The sequence below is a fragment of the Ylistrum balloti genome, unplaced genomic scaffold (genome assembly GCF_031769215.1).
Source record: "Ylistrum balloti isolate Yb309-2 unplaced genomic scaffold, AGI_CSIRO_Ybal_v1 Utg371016, whole genome shotgun sequence".
NCBI classification, from domain to species: domain Eukaryota; kingdom Metazoa; phylum Mollusca; class Bivalvia; order Pectinida; family Pectinidae; genus Ylistrum; species Ylistrum balloti.
Genome location: NW_026782565.1, coordinates 95,700 through 120,547, shown reverse-complemented (window position 1 = coordinate 120,547; position 24,848 = coordinate 95,700).

The following is a 24,848-nucleotide window of genomic DNA, read 5'->3' as shown; positions in this document are numbered from 1 at the left end:
ATATATACAACGCAGATGAATTGATAGTTATATTTATCTATGTATATATTTAAAATAACCTAACACCTTCCGCAACCGTGCGATGCATCTTTGCAGCTGGCATTTAAATTTTCTTATTTAGCACACACAAGCCAGAAACAAGTGTGTAAACCACAATATTGAAACTGTCGTAGTATAGATGATGTAGAGAAAAGTCTGTTGTATCAATACTAAAATAAACTTAATTTATTGTGACAGATAATTATCCTTACTTCTTGGTTTCAGTTCGTGATTGCTTTTGAAAATTTAGGTCTTAGCGTTCCTATAAGAAAGAAACAGCTATAAGATGTAGCATTACTGACGAGTCCTAGAAGGACGAAACAGCTGTGTGATGTAGCATTACTGACGAGTCCTAGAAGGACGAAACAGCTGTAAGATGTAGCATTACTGACGAGTCCTAGAAGGACGAAACAGATTTGTGATGTTGCTTCACTGACGAGTCCTAGAAGGACAAAACAGCTGTAAGATGTAGCATTACTGACGAGTCTTATAAGGACGAAACAGCTGTGTGATGTTGCTTCACTGACGAGTTCCAATAAGAGTGAAACAGATGTATGATGTGGCAACACTGACGAGTACGTATAAGAACGAAACAGTTGTATAATGCTGCTCCACTGACGAGTTGCTTTAAGAACGAAACAGTTGTATGATGCAGTTTAGTTCACAATTTTGATAAAGTGTACCTATTTCTAACTTTGTATTGATACGATGATTATACAACACATGGAATTTCGAAACAAAATTGCAATAGTTTTATGTCATACATGCCCACTGCTGTCGAAAAATAGGGAATAAAATCTGAAATATCACCCCAAGTTAACAACACCTTTATCACGAACAAAAGATAAACCTTAAAATACAAGGATAGAGATGTTCCGGAACTGTAATCGTCATCTGCTTGACGACACCAGTCATGTAAACATGAGGTCAATCTAGGTACATGTAAGAAATATCGAATGAGAATACGGTTTTATAATCAGCCATGTCAAGACATGCTAGTACAGAACGTCGAACACATCTGATTTCATTTCACACAAGGAAATAGAATTTTCCAACGAGATCATGGAAACAAGTAGAACACTTCTCCAATAGTAAGGTCGGGGAAGCAGGACTATAACTATCTAGGAAGAGAAAATTTACAATAGGGCACTGGAAATCATCACACTTCTTATACAGCGTTTTTGAAAACTGCTGTTTTGACACGAACGTTAATGATGCTAACTATAATGACTGTTAAGGGTATTGCTGTTGATGTTCTTTTGAAGGTGACTTCAATGTTGATTACCCTACTTTTGCTGATAATCATACCACTTAGTTTATTTAGTGTTGATTACCTTCTGTTAGCGATATCATATTCTATGATGATAATTTCATTAAGCTATCAATGAAGAATTACATTGTATATCCAGTATAGAAAAGACACAAAATATGGTGAAATATATATAAATATTGTTGATATAAACACCATGAGCATAAAAATAGTAAGAAACAATGATATTAGATATTTCACAACCTTTTTACTTCCGATGTATTTTTTTTATACCAACGTGAGCCTATAGAATAGGTCGTATCGTATAATGTGATTGTAATTCACACGTTCTCGCCGGCGTGACTTCCACACCTACAGTACAACACTACAAAACACTTGTTCTCCTTTCATTCAGCGGTAAGGTTTCGTCAATAAATCCAACTTAACGCTCTGTGGTGGCTTTAATATTTTGTTTTATCAAAGGTACAGGAAAGTAAACATATTTGAATTGAATCATTTAAATCAAAACATGCTTTTATCATTGTGACTAGCAATAATTAATCACCTGTCACCGACTGTTTGCTTGATTGGGAATGTGTTAGCTCCTGGCTTTGGAGGGTCTATCGATTACTACAGACTACAGAAAACTGTTGAAAGTTTTTTAAGTCGAAATCTCTTAATACAAACGGATCACGAGCAGTTGTTTATTTTCCTGTGTACTTGAACACTGTTATAAGATCAACCGTATAACTGCAAAAATAGCACGAGTATGCCCTCAGTCTCACCTACCATATCCTTTTACCTAAAGTTCCTGATGGTTCGAAATCAACTTAGGACATATGTACTGGTAGTTAAATCACATGTTCATCAACGTTTGCTAACATGAATTGGAATTTATAAAAAGAATGGAAAAAAGCAGGGACATTGTGTCTCTTGGAAAGTCAATAAAAAACAGTCAGGTGTTCCTCCAACCAAACAACAAACACTAGCAGTGGTAACACTCATTCTGACAAGGCTCGATAACGTTGTCCTTTTATATTACAAAGGTGTATCATAAATGGAGCACGTTTTTCCCATCAAGTTTTCGAGTTTGATTAAGATATTGCATCATGCTGTTATTGTAATTGTCTCTAACATGCGAATATTCAAGTTTTATGTGATGGCTTATATTTCTGGTCTAGTCGTGTTTCTCTCTGTTCAACATCATCTACAGTATGTTATGATATTCATTACATACATTGGTTTGAACTTAGGCCTCTTCTTACAAAATACGAAACATAAAGATATTTGAGCACCTGTGATTATTCATAGTATTCACATTTTCACATAGCCTGCTGACATTATCTAACTTCTTTAAAACAGAGACGACTAGTATGTAGGTATCTGTCTTGTTAAAAAAATCTTTAATATTTCACATAAAAAAAAAAAAATATTGTCTTTTAAATGAAAACTTTTATATGGACCAGGTTTACCACAATCTTTTTGAACGTATCGTTTTCATTAATGGTTAAATAGTTATTTAATTAATCGCACGTGGCATCTGTTGACCGACTGATTCAATGAAAAGGAAAACGACGTAATCAATGACGTGCTAGACAATTCAAAATGTCGACATGTACACATGCTCTATTATCCAAGTCTACATCTGGAGGAGAGAACTTGCCAATGAGTTAATATGAGCCAATCATTACAGCAGATGGATATCATTGGCAACGTATTGATATAGGTCAGCATGCAATGTCATTACTACTTACAGCAAATTGTTTTTACAACATATTTTTATTCAGTTAGGCAAGTTATGTACAGTTTTACATTTTTCACTTACTACGTCATAGAATTTCCATAAAGCTCTGAATATCAATTGTATGTGAAAACACAAATAAAAAGTCTGTTCCTGACACCTATCTATTGACTTGTATATTTGAAAGGGTAAAACCAATGACATTTTATCGTTCCATAGTCAAAGCCTAAAATCTACTACACACACTAAGAAGCTGTCAAAAGCGTCATTAATCATCCTTGGGGGACACAAAATTATTGTCAAAATACTTTCTCCTGATTCAACACATGAGTAAGATTTTCAACTGTTTTGTAGGCTATCTCATATATTAATGAAAAGAAAAATCGACGGAATTTGAAATAAAGCTTGAAAATGATTTCACAGTACATGTTTCAGTTTTAGCGTGAATTGATAAAGCTTTAACGGAGTATTGGGTATTCAGGGAGCAAACAATATTGAAAAAAGGCATTAACGAGTACGATAAACATTGAGAAAAAGAATATTGAATCATGATGTGAGGCACATTTTAGCACTGGACGTTCTTTCGTAAATGCCTTGTTTTCGCTATGAAAGCAAATGAAAAGAGAAACATAAAGCAAAAACATCGAAGCTAAATACAGTGGCGAGAACAATGTATCAAAAAGGAAAACAATCGTCTCGTGTACCTTATTTAAAAAAAGTAAGTTAAATTCTGACAAAAACGACAAAGGCATTTAAGAAAACATTTTTCTGCTTTAACTAAAATATGTTACATATTGATAAACACCAATAGTGTGTAAATGTTAAATAATATCTTCGTTGTAGTCAATATTGCAGTAACCCAAATCACTGTGGCTCTCATTGACAAAAACAGAACCTACTAGCCATTTTAATTTGAATGTTGTGTGATCAATTGAAATTTATCAATTGTAGTTCATGTTCTCAACAGGGAATCCAGAAATACACTAAAACACCACATTGAGGAAATGTATTGTTTTTCTCACACTATAATGTACTTCAAGAACAGCTTTTCAGCTTAAAAAGTCTCGATGATCATTATGAGCTATGGGTATTCTTTATTGATAAACAAAGCTTTTGCAAAATTTAATTTGCTGTCGCCAGAATTATTAACTGTTTTAATCTTAATTCATCTGAGTTGATATTAAGAAAAAACCACTACCGCAGACAATTTTGGTGATTGTTCTCTAGGGTAAGGAAAATACAGAACCACAATGCGTTTGTATGCACAAGGGGACTAACTGTGTATTGCTTCCAGCTTCTGTGATGATGCATTCTCGTGAGGCTAAGCTATCTCTGTATTGACATATTCTTTCTATACAAATGAATATTCATCAGGCTTAGTATCCGTACAAATACGTTTTTATGAGGTTTAGTCTCTTTTCTGATACATAATCATGATGTCGTGTCTATATATACATTAATATGAGGCATAGTACCTATGCATATACATATCCATAAGCTGAGTCACTGTACTGATACATAATATTGAGTCTTTTATACATTTTCTATGGGCGAGTCTCTGTTCGGCTGTACGAAACTGAGTCTCTAAAATGATACATTCTTATGAAGCCGAGTTCTTGTATTGATACATTCTCATGTAGCCGAGTCCCTCTCATGTAGCCGAGTCCCTGTATTGATACATTCTCGTGTAGCCGCGTCCCTGTATTGATACATTCTCATGTAGCCGAGTTCTGGTATTGATATATTCTCATGAAGCCGACTCCCTGTATTGATATATTATTAAATATGAGGTTTAGTCCCTGTAATGATATATATTCTCAGTGACTGCACTGAGATAAGTTTTTAAGAGGCCGAATTCATAAATTGATACATTCTCATGAGACCGAGTCCCGATATTGATACATTCTCATGAGACCGAGTCCCTGTATTGAAACATTCTCATGTAGCCGAGTTCCTGTATTAATACATTATAAAGCCGAGTCCCTAAATAGATACATTCTAATGAAGCTGAGTCCCTGTATCGATACATTCTCATGAAGCCGAGTCCCTGTATTGATACATTCTCATGTAGCCGAGTCATTGTATTGATACATTCTCATGTAGCCGAGTCCCTGTATTGATACATTCTAATGAAGCCGAGTCCCTGTATTGATACATTCTCATGTAACCGAGTCCCGGTATTGATACATTCTCATAAAGCAGAGTCCCTGTATTAATATATTATTAAATATGAGGTTTAGTCCCCGTAATGAGATAAGTTTTTAAGAAGCCGAATTCATCAATTGATAAATTCTCATGTAGCCGAGTCCCTGTATTGATACATTCTCATAAAGCCGACTCCCTGTATTAATATATTATTAAATATGAGGTTTAGTCCCCGTAATGAGATAAGTTTTTAAGAAGCCGAATTCATCAATTGATAAATTCTCATGTAGCCGAGTCCCTGTATCAATACATTCTCATGAAGCCGAGTCCCTGTATTGATGCATTCTCCTCAAGCCGAGTTCCTGTATTGATACATTCTCATGAAGCAGATTTCCTGTATTGATACATTCTCATAAAGCCGAGTCCTGTATTGATACATACTCATGATGCCGAGTCCCTAAATTGATACATTCTCATGAAGCCGAGTCCTGTATTGATACATACTCATGTAGTCGAGTCCCAGTATTGATACATTCTCATGAAGCCGAGTCCCTAAATTGATACATTCTCATGAAGCCGAGTCCTGTATCGATACATTCTCATGTAGCCGAGTCCCTGTATTGATATATTCTCATGTAGCCGAGTTCTTGTATTGATACACTCTCATGTAGCCGAGTCCCTGTATTGATACATTCTCATGTAGCAGAGTTCTTGTATTGATACATTTTCATGTAGCCGAGTCCCTGTATTGATACATTCTCATGTAACCGAGTTCTGGTATTGATACATTCTCATGTAGCCAAGTTCCGGTATTGATACATTCTCATAAAGCCGAGTCCCTGTAATGATACATTCTCATGTAGCCGAGTCCCTGTATTGATACATTCTCATGAGACCGAGTCCCTGTATTGATACATTCTCATGTAGCCGAGTCCCTGCATTGATACCTTCTCATGTAGCCGAGTCCCTGTTTTAATACATTATAAAGCCGAGTCCCTAAATTGTTCCATTCTAATGAAGACGTGTCCTGTATCGATACATTCTCATGAAGCAGAGTCTCTGTATTGATACATTCTCATGTAGCCGAGTCCCTTTATTGATACATTCTCATGTACTCGAGTTCCTGAATTGATACATTCTCATGAAGCCGAGTCCCTTTATTGATACATTCGCATGTAGCCGAGTTCTTGTATTGATACATTCTCATGTAGCCGAGTCACTGTAGTGATACATTTTGATATAGCCGAGATCTGGTATTAATATATTCTCATGAAGCCGAATCCCTGTATTGATACATTCTAATGAAGCCGAGTCCCTGTATTGATACATTCTCATGAAGCCGACTCCCTGTATTGATATATTATTAAATATGAGGTTTAGTCCCCGTAATGAGATAAGTTGTTAAGAAGCAGAATTCATCAATTGATACATTCTCATGTAGCCGAGTCCCTAAATTGATACATTCTAATGAAGCCGAGTTCTTGTATCGATACATTCTCATGAAGCCGAGTCCCTGTATCGATACATTCTCATGAAGCAGATTTCCTGTATTGATACATTCTCATGTAGCCGAGTTCTTGTATTGATACATTCTCATGTAACCGAGTTCTTGTATTGATACATTCTCATGTAACCGAGTTCTGGTATTGATAAACACTCATGTAGCCGAGTCCCTGTATTGATACATTCTCATGTAGCCGAGTCCCTGTATTGATACATTCTCATGAAGCCGAGTCCCTGTATTGATACATTCTCATGAAGCCGAGTCCCTGTATTGATACATTCTCATGATGCCGAGTCCCTAAATTGATACATTCTCATGAAGCCGAGTCCCTGTATTGATACATTCTCATGAAGCTGAGTCCCTGTATTGATACATTCTCATGTAGCCGAGTCCCTTAATGAATACATTCTCATAAAACCCAGTCCCTGTATTGATACATTCTCATGTAACCGAGTCACTGTATTGATACATTCTCATGAAGCCGAGTCCCTGTATTGATACATTCTCATGAAGCCGAGTCCCTGTATTGATACATTCTCATGAAGCCGAGTCCCGGTATTGATACATTCTCATGAAGCCGAGTCCCTGTATTGATACATTCTCATGAAGCCGAGTCCCTGTATTGATACATTCTCATGTAGCCGAGTTCTGGTATTGATACATTCTCATGAGGCCGAGTCCCTGTATTGATACAATCTCATGTAGCCGAGTTCTTGTATTGATACATTCTCATAAAGCAGAGTCTCTGTATTGATACATTATCAAGCCGAGTCCCTAAATTGATACATTCTAATGAAGCCGAGTCCTGTATTGATACATTGTCATGTAGTCGAGTCCCGGTATTGATATATTCTCATGTAGTCGAGTCCCTGTATTGATACATTCTCATGAAGCTGAGTCCTTAAATTGATACATTCTCATGTAGCCGAGTCCCTGTATTGATACATTCTCATGAAGCCGAGTCCCTGTATTGATACATTCTCATGATGCCGAGTCCCTAAATTGATACATTCTCATCAAGGCGAGTCCCTGTATTGATACATTCTCATGAAGCCGAGTCCCTAAATTGATACATTCTCATAAAGCCGAGTCCCTGTATTGATACATTCTCATGTAGCCGTTTCCTGTATTGATACATTCTCATGTAGTCGAGTCCCTGTATTGATACATTCTCATGATGCCGAGTTGATACATTCTCATGAAGCCGACTATTGATATATTATCATATGAGCCGTTTAGTCCCTGTAATGATATATATTCTCATGACTGCATTGAGATAATGAAGCCGAGTCCCTGTATTGATACATTCTAATGAAGCCGAGTCCTGTATTGATACATTCTCATGTAGTCGAGTCCCTGTATTGATATATTCTCATGTAGTCGAGTCCCTGTATTGATACATTCTCATGTAGCCGAGTCCCTGTATTGATACATTCTAATGAAGCCGAGTCCCTGTATTGATACATTCTCATGTAACCGAGTCCCGGTATTGATACATTCTCATGTAGCCGAGTTGTGGTATTGATACATTCTCATGAAGCCGAGTCCCTGTATTGATACATTCTCATGAAGCCGAGTCCCTGTATTGATACATTCTCATGATGCCGAGTCCCTAAATTGATACATTCTCATGAAGCCGAGTCCCTGTATTGATACATTCTCATGAAGCAGAGTCCCTGTATTGATACATTCTCATGTAGCCGAGTCCCTTAATGAATACATTCTCATAAAACCCAGTCCCTGTATTGATACATTCTCATGTAACCGAGTCCCTGTATTGATACATTCTCATGTAGCCGAGTTCTGGTATTGATACATTCTCATGAAGCCGAGTCCCTGTATTGATACATTCTCATGAAGCCGAGTCCCTGTATTGATACATTCTCATGAAGCCGAGTCCCTGTATTGATACATTCTCATGAAGCCGAGTCCCTGTATTGATACATTCTCATGAAGCCGAGTCCCGGTATTGATACATTCTCATGTAGCCGGGTCCCGGTATTGATACATTCTCATGAAGCAGAGTCTCTGTATTGATACATTCTCATGAAGCAGAGTCCCTGTATTGATACATTCTCATGAAGCAGAGTCCCTGTATTGTAGCTGATTGATACATTCTCATGAAGCCGAGTCCTCATGAAGCCGAGTCCCTGTATTGATACATTCTCATGTAAGCCGAGTCCCTGTATTGATACATTCTCATGTATTCGAGTCCCTGTATTGATACATTCTAATGAAGCCGAGTCCCTGTATTGATACATTCTCATGAAGCCGAGTCCCTGTATTGATACCTCATGAGTCCCTGTATTGATACATTCTCATAAAGCCGAGTCCCTGTATTGATACATTCTCATGAAGCCGAGTCCCTGTATTGATACATTCTCATGTAGCCGAGTCCCTGTATTGATACATTCTCATGAAGCCGAGTCCCTGTATTGATACATTCTCATGAAGCCGAGTCCCTGTATTGATACATTCTCATGAAGCCGAGTCCCTGTATTGATACATTCTCATGAAGCAGAGTCCCTGTATTGATACATTCTCATGTAGCCGAGTCCCTGTATTGATACATTCTCATGTAGCCGAGTCCCGGTATTGATACATTCTCATGTAGCCGAGTCCCTGTATTGATACATTCTCATGAAGCCGAGTCCCTGTATTGATACATTCTCATGTAGCCGAGTCCCTGTATTGATACATTCTCATGAAGCCGAGTCCCTGTATTGATACATTCTCATGTAGCCGAGTCCCTGTATTGATACATTCTAATGAAGCCGAGTCCCTGTATTGATACATTCTAATGAAGCCGAGTCCTGTATTGATACATTCTTGAAGCCTCATGTACATTCTCATGTCGAGTCCCTGTATTGATACATTCTCCTGTATTGATACATTCTCATGAAGCAGAGTCCCTGTATTGATACATTCTCATGAAGCAGAGTCCCTGTATTGATACATTCCCATGTAGCTGAGTCTATGTATTGATACATTCTCATGTAGCCGAGTCCCTTTAGTGATACATTCTCATGAAGCCGAGTCCCTGTATTGATACATTCTCATGAAGCAGAGTCCCTGTATTGATACATTCTCATGAAGCAGAGTCCCTGTATTGATACATTCTCATGAAGCCGACTCCCTGAATTGATACATTCTCATGAAGCCGAGTCCCTGTATTGTCATTCCTGCCGAGTATTGATACATTCTCATGAAGCCGAGTCCCTGTATTGATACATTCTCATGTAAGCCGAGTCCCTGTATTGATACATTGATACATTCTCATGAAGCCGAGTCCCTGTATTGATACATTCTCATGAAGCCGAGTCCCTGTATTGATACATTCTCATGAAGAGTCCGAGTCTGCCGATATTGATACATTCTCATGAAGCCGAGTCCCTGTATTGATACATTCTCATGTAGCCGAGTCCCTTTATGAATACATTCTCATAAAGCCGAGTCCCTGTATTGATACATTCTCATGAAGCAGAGTCCCTGTATTGATACATTCTCATGTAGCCGAGTCCCTGTATTGATACATTCCCATGAAGCAGAGTCCCGGTATTGATACATTCTCATGTAGCCGAGTCCCTTTAGTGATACATTCTCATGAAGCCGAGTCCCTTTATGAATACATTCTCATGAAGCCGAGTCCCTGTATTGATAAATTCTCATGTAGTCGAGTTCTTGTATTGATACATTTTTATGAAGCCGAGTCCTGGTATTGATACATTCTCATGAAGCCGAGTCCCTGTATTGATACATTCTCATGTAACCGAGTCACTGTATTGATACATTCTCATGTAGTCGAATCCCTGTATTGGTACATTCTCATGAAGCAGAGTCTCTGTATTGATACATTCTCATGAAGCAGAGTCTCTGTATTGATATATTCTCATGAAGCCGACTCCCCGTATTGATATATTTTTAAATATGAGGTTTACTTCCTGTAATGACATATATTCTCAGTGACTGCACTGAGATAAGTTCATGAGAGCCGAATTGATCCGATTGATACATTCTCATGAAGCCGCGTCCCTTTATTGATACATTCTCATGAAGCCGAGTTCCTGTGTTAATACATTATCAGGCCGAGTCCCTAAATAGATACATTCTAATGAAGCCGAGTCTTGTATTGATACATTCTCATGAAGCCGAGTCCCTGTATTGATACATTCTAATGAAGCCGAGTCCCTGTATTGATACATTCTCATGAAGCCGAGTCCCTGTATTGATACATTCTCATGAAGCCGAGTCCCTGTATTGATACATTCTCATGAAGCCGAGTCCCTTCTCATTGATACATTCTCATGAAGCCGAGTCCCTGTATTGATACATTCTCATGAGGCCGAGTCCCTGTATTGATACATTCTCATGAAGCCGAGTTCTTGTATTGATACATTCTCATGAGGCCGAGTCCCTGTATTGATACATTCTCATGTAGCCGAGTCCCAGTATTGATACATTTTCATGTAGCCGAGTCCCTTTATGAATACATTCTCATAAAGCCGAGTCCCTGTATTGATACATTCTCATGAAGCCGAGTCCCTGTATTGATACATTCTCATGAAACCTAGTCCCAGTATTGATACATTCTCATGTAGCCGAGTCCCTTTATGAATACATTCTCATGAAGCAGAGTCCCTGTAATGATACATTCTCATGTTACCGAGTCCCTGTATTGATACATCCTCATGAAGCCGAGTCCCTGTATTGATACATTCTCATGTAGCCGAGTTCTTGTATTGATACATTCTCATGAAGCCGAGTCCCTGTATTGATATATATTCTCAGTGATACATTCTTGTCTGTATTGATACATTCTCATGAAGCCGCGTCCCTTTATTGATACATTCTCATGAAGCCGAGTTCCTGTATTAATACATTATCAAGCCGAGTCCCTAAATTGATAAATTCTAATGAGGCCAAGTCCTCTATTGATACATTCTCATGTAGCCGAGTCCCTGTATTGATATATTCTCATGTAGCCGAGTCCCGGTATTGATACATTCTCATGTAGCCGATTCTCTGTATTGATACATTCTCATGTAGTCGAGTCCCTGTATTGATACATTCTCATGAAGCAGAGTCTCTGTATTGATACATTCTCATGAAGCAGAGTCTCTGTATTGATACATTCTCATGAAGCAGAGTCTCTGTATTGATACATTCTCATGAAGCAGAGTCCCTGTATTGATACATTCTCATGAAGCAGAGTCTCTGTATTGATACATTTTCATGAAGCCGAGTCTCTGTATTGATACATTCTCATGAAGCATAGTCTCTGTATTGAGACATTTTCATGAAGCCGAGTAATTGTATTCATACATTCTCATGAAGTCGAGTCCCTGTATTGATACATTCTCACGAAGCCAAGTCCCTTTATTGATACATTCTCATGTAGCCGAGTCCCTTTATTGATACATTCTCATGTAGCCGAGTCCCGGTATAGATACATTCTGATAAGGTCGATTCTCAGTAATGATACATTGTTATGTGGCGGAGTCCCTGGGTTTATACATCATTATGAGGCCGAGTCCCTGGGTTTATACATCATTATGAGGCCGAGTCCCTGGGTTTATACATCATTATGAGGCCGAGTCCCTGGGTTTATACATCATTATGAGGCCGAGTCCCTGGGTTTATACATCATTATGAGGTCGAGTCTCAGTACTTATACATTGTTATGAGGCCGAGTCACTGGGTTTATACATTGTTATGAGGTCGAGTCCCTGGGTTTATACATTGTTATGTGGCGGAGTCCCTGGGTTTATACATCATTATGAGGTCGAGTCCCTGGGTTTATACATCATTATGTTGCCGAGTCACTGGGTATATACATCATTATGAGGTCGAGTCCCTGGGTTTATATATCATTATGAGGCCGAGTCCCTGGGTTTATACATCATTATGAGGCCGAGTCCCTGGGTTTATACATCATTATGAGGCCGAGTCCCTGGGTTTATACATCATTATGAGGCCGAGTCCCTGGGTTTATACATCATTATGAGGCCGAGTCCCTGGGTTTATACATCATTATGAGGTCGAGTCTCAGTACTTATACATTGTTATGAGGCCGAGTCACTGGGTTTATACATTGTTATGAGGTCGAGTCCCTGGGTTTATACATTGTTATGAGGCCGAGTCCCTGGGTTTATACATCATTATGAGGCCGAGTCCCTGGGTTTATACATCATTATTAGGTCGAGTCCCTGGGTTTATACATCATTATGAGGTCGAGTCCCTGGGTTTATACATCATTATGAGGCCGAGTCACTGGGTTTATACATTGTTATGAGGTCGAGTCCCTGGGTTTATACATCATTATGAGGTCGAGTCCCTGGGTTTATACATTATTATGAGGCCGAGTCCCTGGGTTTATACATCATTATGAGGCCGAGTCCCTGAGTTAATACATCATTATGAGGCCGAGTCCCTGGGTTTATACATCATTATGAGGCCGAGTCCCTGGGTTTATACATCATTATGAGGTCGAGTCTCAGTACTTATACATTGTTATGAGGCCGAGTCACTGGGTTTATACATCATTATGAGGTCGAGTCCCTGGGTTTATACATCATTATGAGGTCGAGTCCCTGGGTTTATACATCATTATGAGGCCGAGTCACTGGGTTTATACATTGTTATGAGGTCGAGTCCCTGGGTTTATACATCATTATGAGGCAGAGTCCCTGGGTTTATACATCATTATGAGGTCGCGTCTCAGTACTTATACATTGTTATGACACTGCCATTGTATTGAAGCGATGTCCATATGTAAGCATTTCCCTCAGTATAAATACATTTCCCCCCAGAATTCACAAAAAAAAAAAAAAAAAAACCCACCACAGCTTGCTGTCCTGTGTTTTTTGACATGAATATCCATTGCCATATCGTCAATTATACCATGCCAATGTCGTATCTGACCAGCTGATTCAACTATTTAGATAATATATTTGCAAAAAGATTAGGTACTCTGTTAAAAGTCTTAATTCTTCCTAAATCTAGGTCAAATAAAGTGTCTTAGTCACAAATGTGAAAAGAAAACACAACACCGAAGATTGATGAATCAGGTAAATTGCTACCTACATCATGTATCTTCCTGTGGATGACAATGTCCTCTCCACCACAATAGTGAATGGATGAGAAGCGGTCAAAAGGCACAGTTAAATAAGGCCAAGAAGACAACACTCAGATGTTTATAAACGAAGCGTTGTTTTCACTTGCTAGTGTATAATTACATATATGTCAATGCATAGTTCGAATTAAAAAACAAAAAACAGTATCTCTTAAAATAAAACACCTAAATATGTGATAGGATACTCGTGTACATGAACGATCCACAACTGGTAATTTGACAAGGGCTTGTGAGGTCACCATATGGCTTATCACTGAAGTCGTGTCCAGTAGAGCACCATAGAGCCACAAACAACTTACGTATAAACATCTATTTCTGTATAAACGTGCGGTAGTTTTGATTATGAGTGGCATAATGTTGGAAGGGGGAATAATTTGAGTACCCACGAATACATTATATTAAACAAATAAAACGGCCCTGTGTAAATGTATGTCTCGGTAAAAAGCATCTATTGTTCTTAGTCCCTAAAATATTAATGATAAAATTGAATAATGATACATTATGTGGATCTTTTTGTTTTCCTCATATTCTGATTTTTGCAATGTAGAATATATGTCTTATCTACTTTGGTTACACAAAAGACACTAAATGTCCACTGGGTATAACATGTAACTTTGCTATGCACTGTAAAAGCTGCAGCTTCGAATAAATACTTAATAAATGCAGCACTTCGGCGACAATATGCTTTTACAAACAAACCTATTTGAAGAGTCAACTAAGCAATTTATTTTTCGACAAATATATAGAGAATTTCATATGTGTTCCATTCACATAAGATTAAAGAAACAAGTGTCAAAATTTCCCCTCCTTTTAACGATCTATGACGAGCTTCATACTCATGTTTATCACATCACAAACTCATCGACGAGTCATACGAACCAGCTGTATTATTCTGTTTAATTAATTACTTGCGGTTACTTAATCTAACTCTAAATTTGTATAGAAATATGGTGCGTGTCATTGGCATATATAAAAAAAACTTTTGCTATTTTCATAAAAATAACATTTGTAATTGACCAATAAACATTCTGAATTGGGCGATATTCCCACTTGATGCATTTTTCTATGATGACGTCACATATGATATCATGAAAAATGATGACCTCATAATGGAATCAACAAGAAGTTTCAGCCAATCATAGATCAGCTAGATCATATCACACCTGTATTATAACAAAAAATAGGCAATCATTGATATTACATTGTCAACAATATAGGTTTGTGATAGTTATATCTTTGTCTACATACAAGCCTACTCTTCTGCTTATGAAATATATATCAACCTATTATTACAAAATATCGTTCACATACTAACATACTAGCTTGGCTACCAGACTCTAGTGTAGACATCAATAGAAAATATAAAAATGTTCAGGCTTATTTCTTTTTCATAAATTCTAGACACATGGCCCAGTTTACAAATGTATCTATTAAGTATTTTTTTTATTTTCAACAAATATATAAGCATAACGTATCACATTGATATCAATTATTGTGTTTATATGTCGCCTCAGGACGACATAATTTGTTTAAACACAATACAACATATACATTCAAACAATTTTTTTCTAAAACAAATGTATATCATCACAATAGCTATTGAACACAATGGTTTGTATGGTCATAAATCCGTTGCATAACTAACAAGATATTGTGATAGCACTTTGACAACGGACAAAATATACCATAATTGTTATTATCATTTCCCTTACTAAATATACATACATATGTACTTAGTGAAGACCTTTGTCTACAAATAGTCCATAGTATGCGTAGAATGTCTACTTCGTGCAAGATGTATTTCGATAACATTAATATCTATCAAACACAGTACTTTTTATCAAATATTTTAAGTGCACCGGCTTTGCAGGTGTTGAAATATTTTTGATTAAAGTAATATTTTTTTCCTATAAACCTACCTATATACCTACTTCTAGAGACACTATCATGCCAGTTTTTTTTAACTTCGAGACTCATATCCCCATTGTTTAATGTATTTTCCTTCCTCGGTCGTGACCTTCTCTTGTTCAGGTTTATTTGTTACCTAGTTAAAGGAATATCCTTAACAAACATCATTTGGGTAAAAAAAGATTACTTTCATCGTGTCATATACCCTAAGAAAACGTATCTTATAATTTACTCTGATGTCGTACACTTTAAAGTCGATTGGGTCCTATTTCATGATGGGACTGATTTAGACAAAAACATATTGGCTCCATTCAACCGTTAAGTACGATCAGCTGTCTGATGGAAAAGTTTTCGATCTTGTCATGAGTTTTCTCACAACGCCACTCGGTACATTGCTTTTTACCTTCAGATTAGTAAAGATTATAATGTTTTTGTGTCATTCGTGTTTAAAACCGAAAGTCTAAAACGAATCATTAAAAACACAGTTTTCACGACGTCATAGTAAACAAAATATGCATCATTCGTACTCTGAACTAGAAATAAGGTCACGTGAAATTGGTAACGTGTTCATCCGTTGAACTCATTTACTGCTGTTTTTTTCTGTGGTACTTGCCCTGTGTGTAGGTACCATGCGTCATTGTTAATAGTCCGACTGCACTGATCTGTAAACATTCGCCATCCATCACATACAAATTAATATAAAGTAGACAAAGAGATAACCCTGCTGTTGTGTTCACCTTTCTAGTAATTAGTGATAATATTGCCTGGTATATCCTGGAAAGCCGAGTCTTACAAGTGGCAGTGTTAAACATACCCAATAAATATACACGTTGTAATGCAATTGACAACAAAGTTTCTATCATGATGGTTAGATTTCTTTGTTAGCTTATTTTACTGAACATAGGCTTCAATTTGAACCGTCTACAGATAATCAAATCAAAGTATCACAGAAATATTTTTACTGATGATTACAATCAAATGTAACCGTTGTAGCACTACGTGTTTAGAGCAATATCAGCTAGTGTTAAACTATGTTTACTTTGTTAAATGACATACATTTATTATTCAAATAACAGAGTTGTCTTGATATAGGCAGTCGTATATAAATCGTATAGAAATTGATAAATATAAAAAAAATGTGAGATTTTAGTTGCTTATCGATATAATATATTTATTGTATAGACGTAAGTACGTACAGGTATAAAAACACGTCAAGGTTTTTGTCAATCAATAACAGAACGTTTGAGTATACTTTTTGTCCTGATTGATAAGTACTTGACAAAACGTAAAGCCTGATTGTTATCAATATTTATTAATTGATGTTTAGAGTTTATCTGGTAAACTGCCCTTAAATCAAACTCTATTGGAATCATTGTAATGATACAGTTTAAAAAAACTAAAATCATATGTGAACGTTTTCGACACTGTTGTAGTTAAAACATTTCCGTACAAAACACGACAAACAAATAAGAGATATAGCAGACATTTTGTGTCTGATTCAGATCATTGTCGGCATTAACTATGATCTAAAACAATACATGTCCCCTGAAACTTGGCTGACAGCAGGAAGATAAATCAAAATGTGTCAATGGCAAATTTGAATTAAGGATATAAAAAATATGTTTTACTTTACACCACATAAGTAAATATCAATTTTTTGAATATGATCAAATTTATTATTACAATGAGGACGATGTACGTTAATACTGGTGCACTTATAGTATAGACCAATAGAAGGTGCTTTCTGCTCACTACAATCAAAGTTATAGAAACTTATCATCTACAGGTAAGTGTTGATATGTATTACTACAAACATAAATAGAAATGCGAGAAACACGACTATCCTACAGTTACACAGTACATAACATTTTATATCTACCTTCCACAGTATTATATGTGTATAATTACCTGTACATAGGTACTTACATGTTAATACTAAATAAATGGAAAGGTTTTTATCAGTATAGTTACATATCATTAACATTGCTAGATATACGAGTAAGCGTTAATATTTCTAGGTAAGGGGTAGTATTTTAGGCATGCGAGATAATACAGTGTTTACCAGTAATGAAGTATCGGGCATAAGCGTTGATACAATGTGTGTCACTTCCCATAAGTAAGTCATGATGTTCTAGACAAACATGTACATGTACTTGATGATGTGTGTTAGCACTTACACCTATAAATTATTAAGTATTACTAAGTACATCTGATGTACAATACGGATGACATACTTTGCATTAGTACATATGTACTTAAGTACAGGTATATGAGTTCGTGTGTAGGAATATTGATGTATGTAAAGACAGGATACGGAAAATAAACGATCATACATTTTTTTATCAACTTAGGATTATTTAACCTTTTTTTTTCTGTTGCCATTTCCTTTCATCACGTATTCTCACAAGGAGTGATATATTAATGGAAATCAGGTTTTACCTAACCAGTTGTCTCATTACATATATTTCTACTTTCGTTATGCTGTTCTTCTATTGCTCATATCTATTTATAAATACTTATATCATCATGTATACGTTGATAGCATAGATACATTGTTATTCATTTTAATACACATATTACGTTTCTGTTGTGAAAGGTACGTTGTAGTGTGTAAATAGTATGTGATTGTTTTAACACAATCCACTTTCTGCTGGCGTTATATCTGTTTAACGTGTTGTAAACTAACTACATCATTCTCTATTGGATTAACCCCGAACCTTGAAGGAAAATTACCAGTTGTCTTGGAGCTTATCTAGGCAGATTAACTGTCGAACGCGTCGATGTTTTGATAGAGCTGGCTTTTCTGGATATACGAGGAGCAATGTGCTGATGGCTAAGGTTTACCGTCTAGCCTTAATATATATACACGTTCATGTGGATACCACACCATGATACCTCCGGATTAAATCATTTGGTCTACATCCCCATTTATATAGGTCGTAAGTACGATTGGCGATGCTGATAAGCCGGGAGGCGAGAGAGCGAGTGAGGAAGTTATATGAGTATAATATGTACCTAACGAAACTCCAAATTATAAACGACTTATGTTTCCTAAATAACGATAAACAAATAGTTCAGGTATACCAATTCCAATATATAGACTTTACATTGGTCCCTAGTTTGATTTTCGTGAAGGAAAGAAATCTTGAAGACTGAGAGTTTTTATTAATCCACTAGACTGTGAACTATCAATACTATTTTCAAACATGGACTTTTCAATTCAGTGAGAAATTTATATCATGTAAACAAGGCGCTTAATGAGGTTCAGTGATAAACATGATATTGACTTGTTTCTAGGAAATGTAAGGTATTAAGACCTGTCCTGTAACTTTATATTTCGAATATTTCAGTAATGTGTAAGGTATTTATAATCGACATTTTCTTTGATTTAATTTCGGCTACCTCATTGTTCGGATCAAAATTTCAGGAAGCCATTTTTTCATTAAAGCAGTACATAAAACGTATACAATATGATAGGCATATAAAGAGCACGTTCAGGTATTTAACAAATGTTATGCACACATATTTGTATTACTCGTTTGTCGTCAGCTACTTCCGTTCACACAGATAAGAGATACATTTTGTTAGATATAAAAACTCATTTACTTGATTAAGATACATAGTTTTAAAACCAACTTAAGTAAAACATGGTGTGTTTTTTTCTACACATTTTGGATCGTAAAGGGATTTATATTTTGATTTTCCAAATGTTTGTTAATCTACTCATTCATAAATACTATATTTGATAAGACACGGGTACTAGAACGTTTCTGCGATGTCATAACTGATGATATCATATATTCGTCCAAGCCAGAAATGAAAAACAACCCATCTTACATGAAATTCGTCTGCCTTGTAGGGAAAATAAACTGAAAATATTCCCTCACTATCATTAAATATACACGAATTTTATGACAAATGTAGCCAAACACAGTAAACTGTAATTGTTTGTTTTTTTCCTATACCTGCATCTGATGTTTTGATACTGTAAATATTCTGACTCATCATATTTTATTTGTTACGTGCACCAAGCAAGAATTGTAGTTACTTCAAAATTTGTTAACGATACAGTGCCATTACTAAAACTGAATAACAATGTTTATATCTGCATTTAATACGCACGAATTCAGTAAAGCATTAAAACAAAACAAGTTAGGATTTCGTAGCTTCATCTAAAGTCTATGATCTTTGATCTGCAAGTGTGAATATCCTGATAACCCTCACATCGAAAACTACTGTACAAATCTTGATACACCTATATATTACATGCCCCTATAATATAGGTAGACCCGATTTTATGTCCTTGCAGCATATCAAGACCGAGATTTTACTATGCCCTTTGAGTAATTTGATATTGATATGCCCATTGAGTATATCTTGACTAGGTTTGCCTATGCTGTTAGAGTAGATTTAATCTGAGATTTTCATGTGTTCCAGGAACAAATCTAGAAACTGTTTTTGCTGTGTCCCATAATGTACGTAAAAATGAATATTTTTGATTTTTTTTCTCAAAAGTTGTAATTTTATATCTGAACGACTGACCGAAACAGAACAATGTGTGCATGCAAAATCACAAAGTGCTATTGATTATATTCTGATAACGCAAAGGTGAATTGTGAAAGGTGAATGTGCTTAATGGAATATTGTGAAGTCGATTTGACAATTCAGGAAAAATGATGTAAGCGATTAAACGATTGTAGTGGAGAGGGATATATTTTTACATTTTATCAATAAGTTGTGAAATTGATCAGGATGTAGACAGGTCCACATACTATGGGTGTGCTGCTGCGCTACTGTGATTATTGATAACCTCTTATTGTACAGGAATATTCGTGATGAAGATGGGTTTTTGTTGCAGTCAGAGTGGAATCATATCATTAAATTACAATCGCACTAACATTCAAAGGGATAAGCAACAATATTCCATTAAAGTCATTAATAATTCAATAACTACATTGCAACCGATAAGAGCTATATTTTAAAGCGTATTGAGCACGAGACAGAATGATTATCACCTTGCTACTGGCATGTATAAAGCCACATACTCTGGTCTGAAATGTTCTTAATCCACAAAAATGTATCATACCTTTACAACACCAATGGATTGTCTCGTGGAATAATTACTTGACTCTGTCTACATTTAGTTAAATGTCAGCTGACTAGCACGGGGAATCTTCAGAAATGAATGGTGTCAAAGACCGAAAATTATGCAGACGTCATATAGGAAGATTACATGGGGCCAAAATGATTCCAAAATTGGCAAAGGAAAACAACATACCCTGTAACGATATAAAAAAATGTAGAATAATGTAAAAATCAACCTCAAGTCGTCTAACTAGAACTTAAATGATAAATTTGAAAACGAGAGTGGCGGTCCTGTTGTATTCCAATACTGATAGCCCTTCTTTCACTTTCATGTACACTGTAGACAGAACATGATTGCACAATAGGAACACGTACACGTATACTACAACACATCAAAAGTGAGGCTACTTGTGACATGTATTTTCTTGCAACTCATCCACAAACATTGCAATACTTGAACGTATATTTGGTACTGTAATGATTCCTATCGTGGAGCTGATAGCACGCTATCAAATGGCTGACTAAAACATATGATGGAATAATGGTATAAATTATATCGTACAAAATCTACAGTAAACGTAAAAATATCTTTGTACGTAAACCATCAACATACCATTAAAGATAATGCATTTCAAAAAGGACAACTTCTGTCATGACAAGTCCTGGAAATTATTGTTTATATGATTTTGTTGTTCACACAACTGCATAGGAATTGATGTTAACTTTCTCGTTGCAGGAAATGGAACCTGAAGTGCCGCAACAAGACAGCAACCTACCAATTTGAATATTCACAGAAAGTGGCGTATTACCAGCACAAACAATATGTAGGTATGTACACTGAGTGGTGCTTTCTAGTCAGTGAAGTGTTTAATCATAACCTGCTTTTTGACTTAAATTAGTTATGATTTAACGAGCGCATCTCTCGATCCTTTACTGTCATCAACAAACGGAAAGATTTGATCGATTGTTTGATCAGTAAATAAAAAGACTCGTTTGTAAGGTTTCAATAACTTTTAAAATTCTAATAATAGTAAAGAGCCATTAAGAATAATCAAATCATTCAGGCTATTATCAAACAATAGTGTGAAAACAGTATGTTCAGTTAGAAACTTAATTGATTTACCAAAGTAACCACACACACACACACACACACACACACACACACACACACACACACACACACACACACACACACACACACACACACACACACACACACACACACACACACACACACACACACACACACACACATATATATATAGCAGCAGCATCAACCCTTTGAGCAATTAGCAAACTGATAATTTCTTCATTTTGAACTATCAGAACTATTTTATTGAATAATGGAGCTAGTGCTAAATTTCGACATTTTAAAAATCACTTTTCTTATCCATAGTCACCTTCTAGGCTTCAAAATTGAGGCCCTTAGAATCACTGACAAGTCCTAGAAGAAGTAAACAGCTGTATGATGAAGTTTGATTCATTATTTGGCTTGAATCAAACTAATTATAAATTGCATTAAGAAGGTGCTATGAACCAATGTATCTTTTGTACAATTTCTTTATCGTAAACTGAAGGAATTAATTATAAGTGCCTGATTGATAAACGATTGCCAACGCCATAGATTTAGCGACATTAAGTGATTCGCAAAAAAATGTCTGTTTGACTGATAAATTGAATTTTTAAACTAAAATTGATGGAAAATTAATCTTGGAAAAGAATTATAGTACATATGTAAGAAATTGGATCTTCTATCATTCACTTAAATGAATATTAAAAATGATTAACGTTATGTTTTCCCTAAATTTAGAGTATTTTTGCGTAATTAGTAAGTTGATAATGGAAAATGTGGAATAACATTTTTGTCGACATTCTTCAGAATAATTGGTAATAATTTGCCAACTTCAGAATTCATAGTCAATGGTTCAGCAAACTGTAAAGTCATCAATCAAATTAGTCTAACAAGCGTGCAGCATCAGCAACAGGTATCAATATTCCTCTGTAGATGTCACGCAAAGTCGATAAACACCCCCGCCAGCCAACAAGTACAATGCACATGCAATTCATTGCTCTCTGTTGACCTATTAATGATACGGCAGTTAGAACACCTATTGAAGTAATCTTTACTGCTGAGTGTTGACATTTAGTAAATATAAAGATAAATTACATCAAATATATTGTTCAACATGTTTGACACGTGCAGACAATCGTGGGATATTTGTGTGGGAGGGTTGGTACAGTCATCGCTGCTGGGACCACAGAGATCTAACGATCTATACACACAAAAACAAAATTATTTATAAAATGTTCTGTGTTTTGCATCTAATGTAGACATTGTCGTTGAAATAGTCTGATAATTTCACTGTAGGTTAACAGTTTCCTAGTCTAGATGGCTCCTATCTCTTCAATGCACAAATCATATTACTATCAACAACCCGTGTCCACGTTGAGTTTTACGTGACTGTTGGGTCGTTGATACCACGTGATTTTCAGATTTAAAAAGAAATCAATGCTTGTAGAATATACGCAAGAACAGAATAATTCTCAACTTCAGTTATGTTCCTTATGGAAAAGTTCAGGACTAAAAACATAATATACGTTGTCAGCAATGATAAATAATTCAGATGAGACAATTCGAAGTGAATGATACACGAAAATAAATGGATACTGAATTACTAACGCAGGTGGAATTTCAACTCAAAATTGATGACGATAACAAGACTTGATCAAAAGAATTATTTTGAACAATGTTTCAGAAGAAATCAATGTATGAAAGGGAATTATGTATGTATAATGTCTACCTTAACTCCGAATTACTGAGGCGTGATGAGCACGTATTTTGCTGTTGAGAACTGGGTGACGTCAGAGAACGTTTCCTCGACTTTAAAGTATGTACTTTTTTATCTGTAGAGAAAGAACCAGTTGTTTAGGTGCTGATTCGACATCACGATCTCAAATTAGTCTTAGTATTAATATGTTTTAGGTACTTCGTTCCATTTAATATGTGGCTCTATGTTTAAGACACTCATTATAAATAGCTAAACATGTAAGTGTCATCTTCCTCATCGACGACATCCCTCGTGTGTATATATATTTATGTACATAAAATGACAGCGAAATAGAATATTCCAAATTCAGATAATTATGACGACTATAAAACTTCCAAATAATCGGCATTCACTTGATGGTATCCTGTACGAAAATATTGATGTTGAGAACGGGTCCTAAATATCGGATGAACTGCGCTTCTGTTTTAGCCTTTGTTACCTTTGTGATGCTGCAAAAGGATATAACAACCACTACACTCTTATTAAACAACTTGACTCCTAAAAAGTATCGAGTCATTGGGATATTGCCTCGCTAGTCATTGATATACGTACACTACTAATGAAATAGGAAGTTGATAGCGTTACAAGGTGTACCATTATTTCAATACTGTATGCATATTACAGAAATATGAGATTAAGAAATGATGTTTTAATAAAAATAAGGTAATTTATGGACTCTATTGCTATATATCTATTTTAAAAAGGATAAAATCTTACTTCAATGTGCTATATTATACGAAATGGCATTCACTGAATTAAGTACTGATAATACACCCACGTTAAATAGTGTATAATACAACATACCGCCACATTTAACGTGTCAGTAAGGTCGTGCTGAAGAAGCAAATTGAGAATGTTTCATTCTGATGTAAGGGAATGTATTGCTGGCAAATTCGCCTCGTCCAGACGAGATATCACATTACTATTTTAAGTGGTTTCTTAGCCTGTCACTATCCGTGATTCCTTTTAAAATCAATAATCAATCGTTATTCTAACGGTGTTCCACAGTAACCCTTGGCAGCTCAGTCAACCTTGGCCCGGATTCCTAGTACAAGTCTGCCTTATTTAGTCCGACGGACACAAAGCATTGCATTTCCGAAATACATTTACTACCCATTAGAAAAATTCCACAATTCGTAGATGCATTTAACAAATTGACAAATGATCTAAACCAAATTCCGGACTAGAGTAGGACTATACATAGCGATAACCCTCCT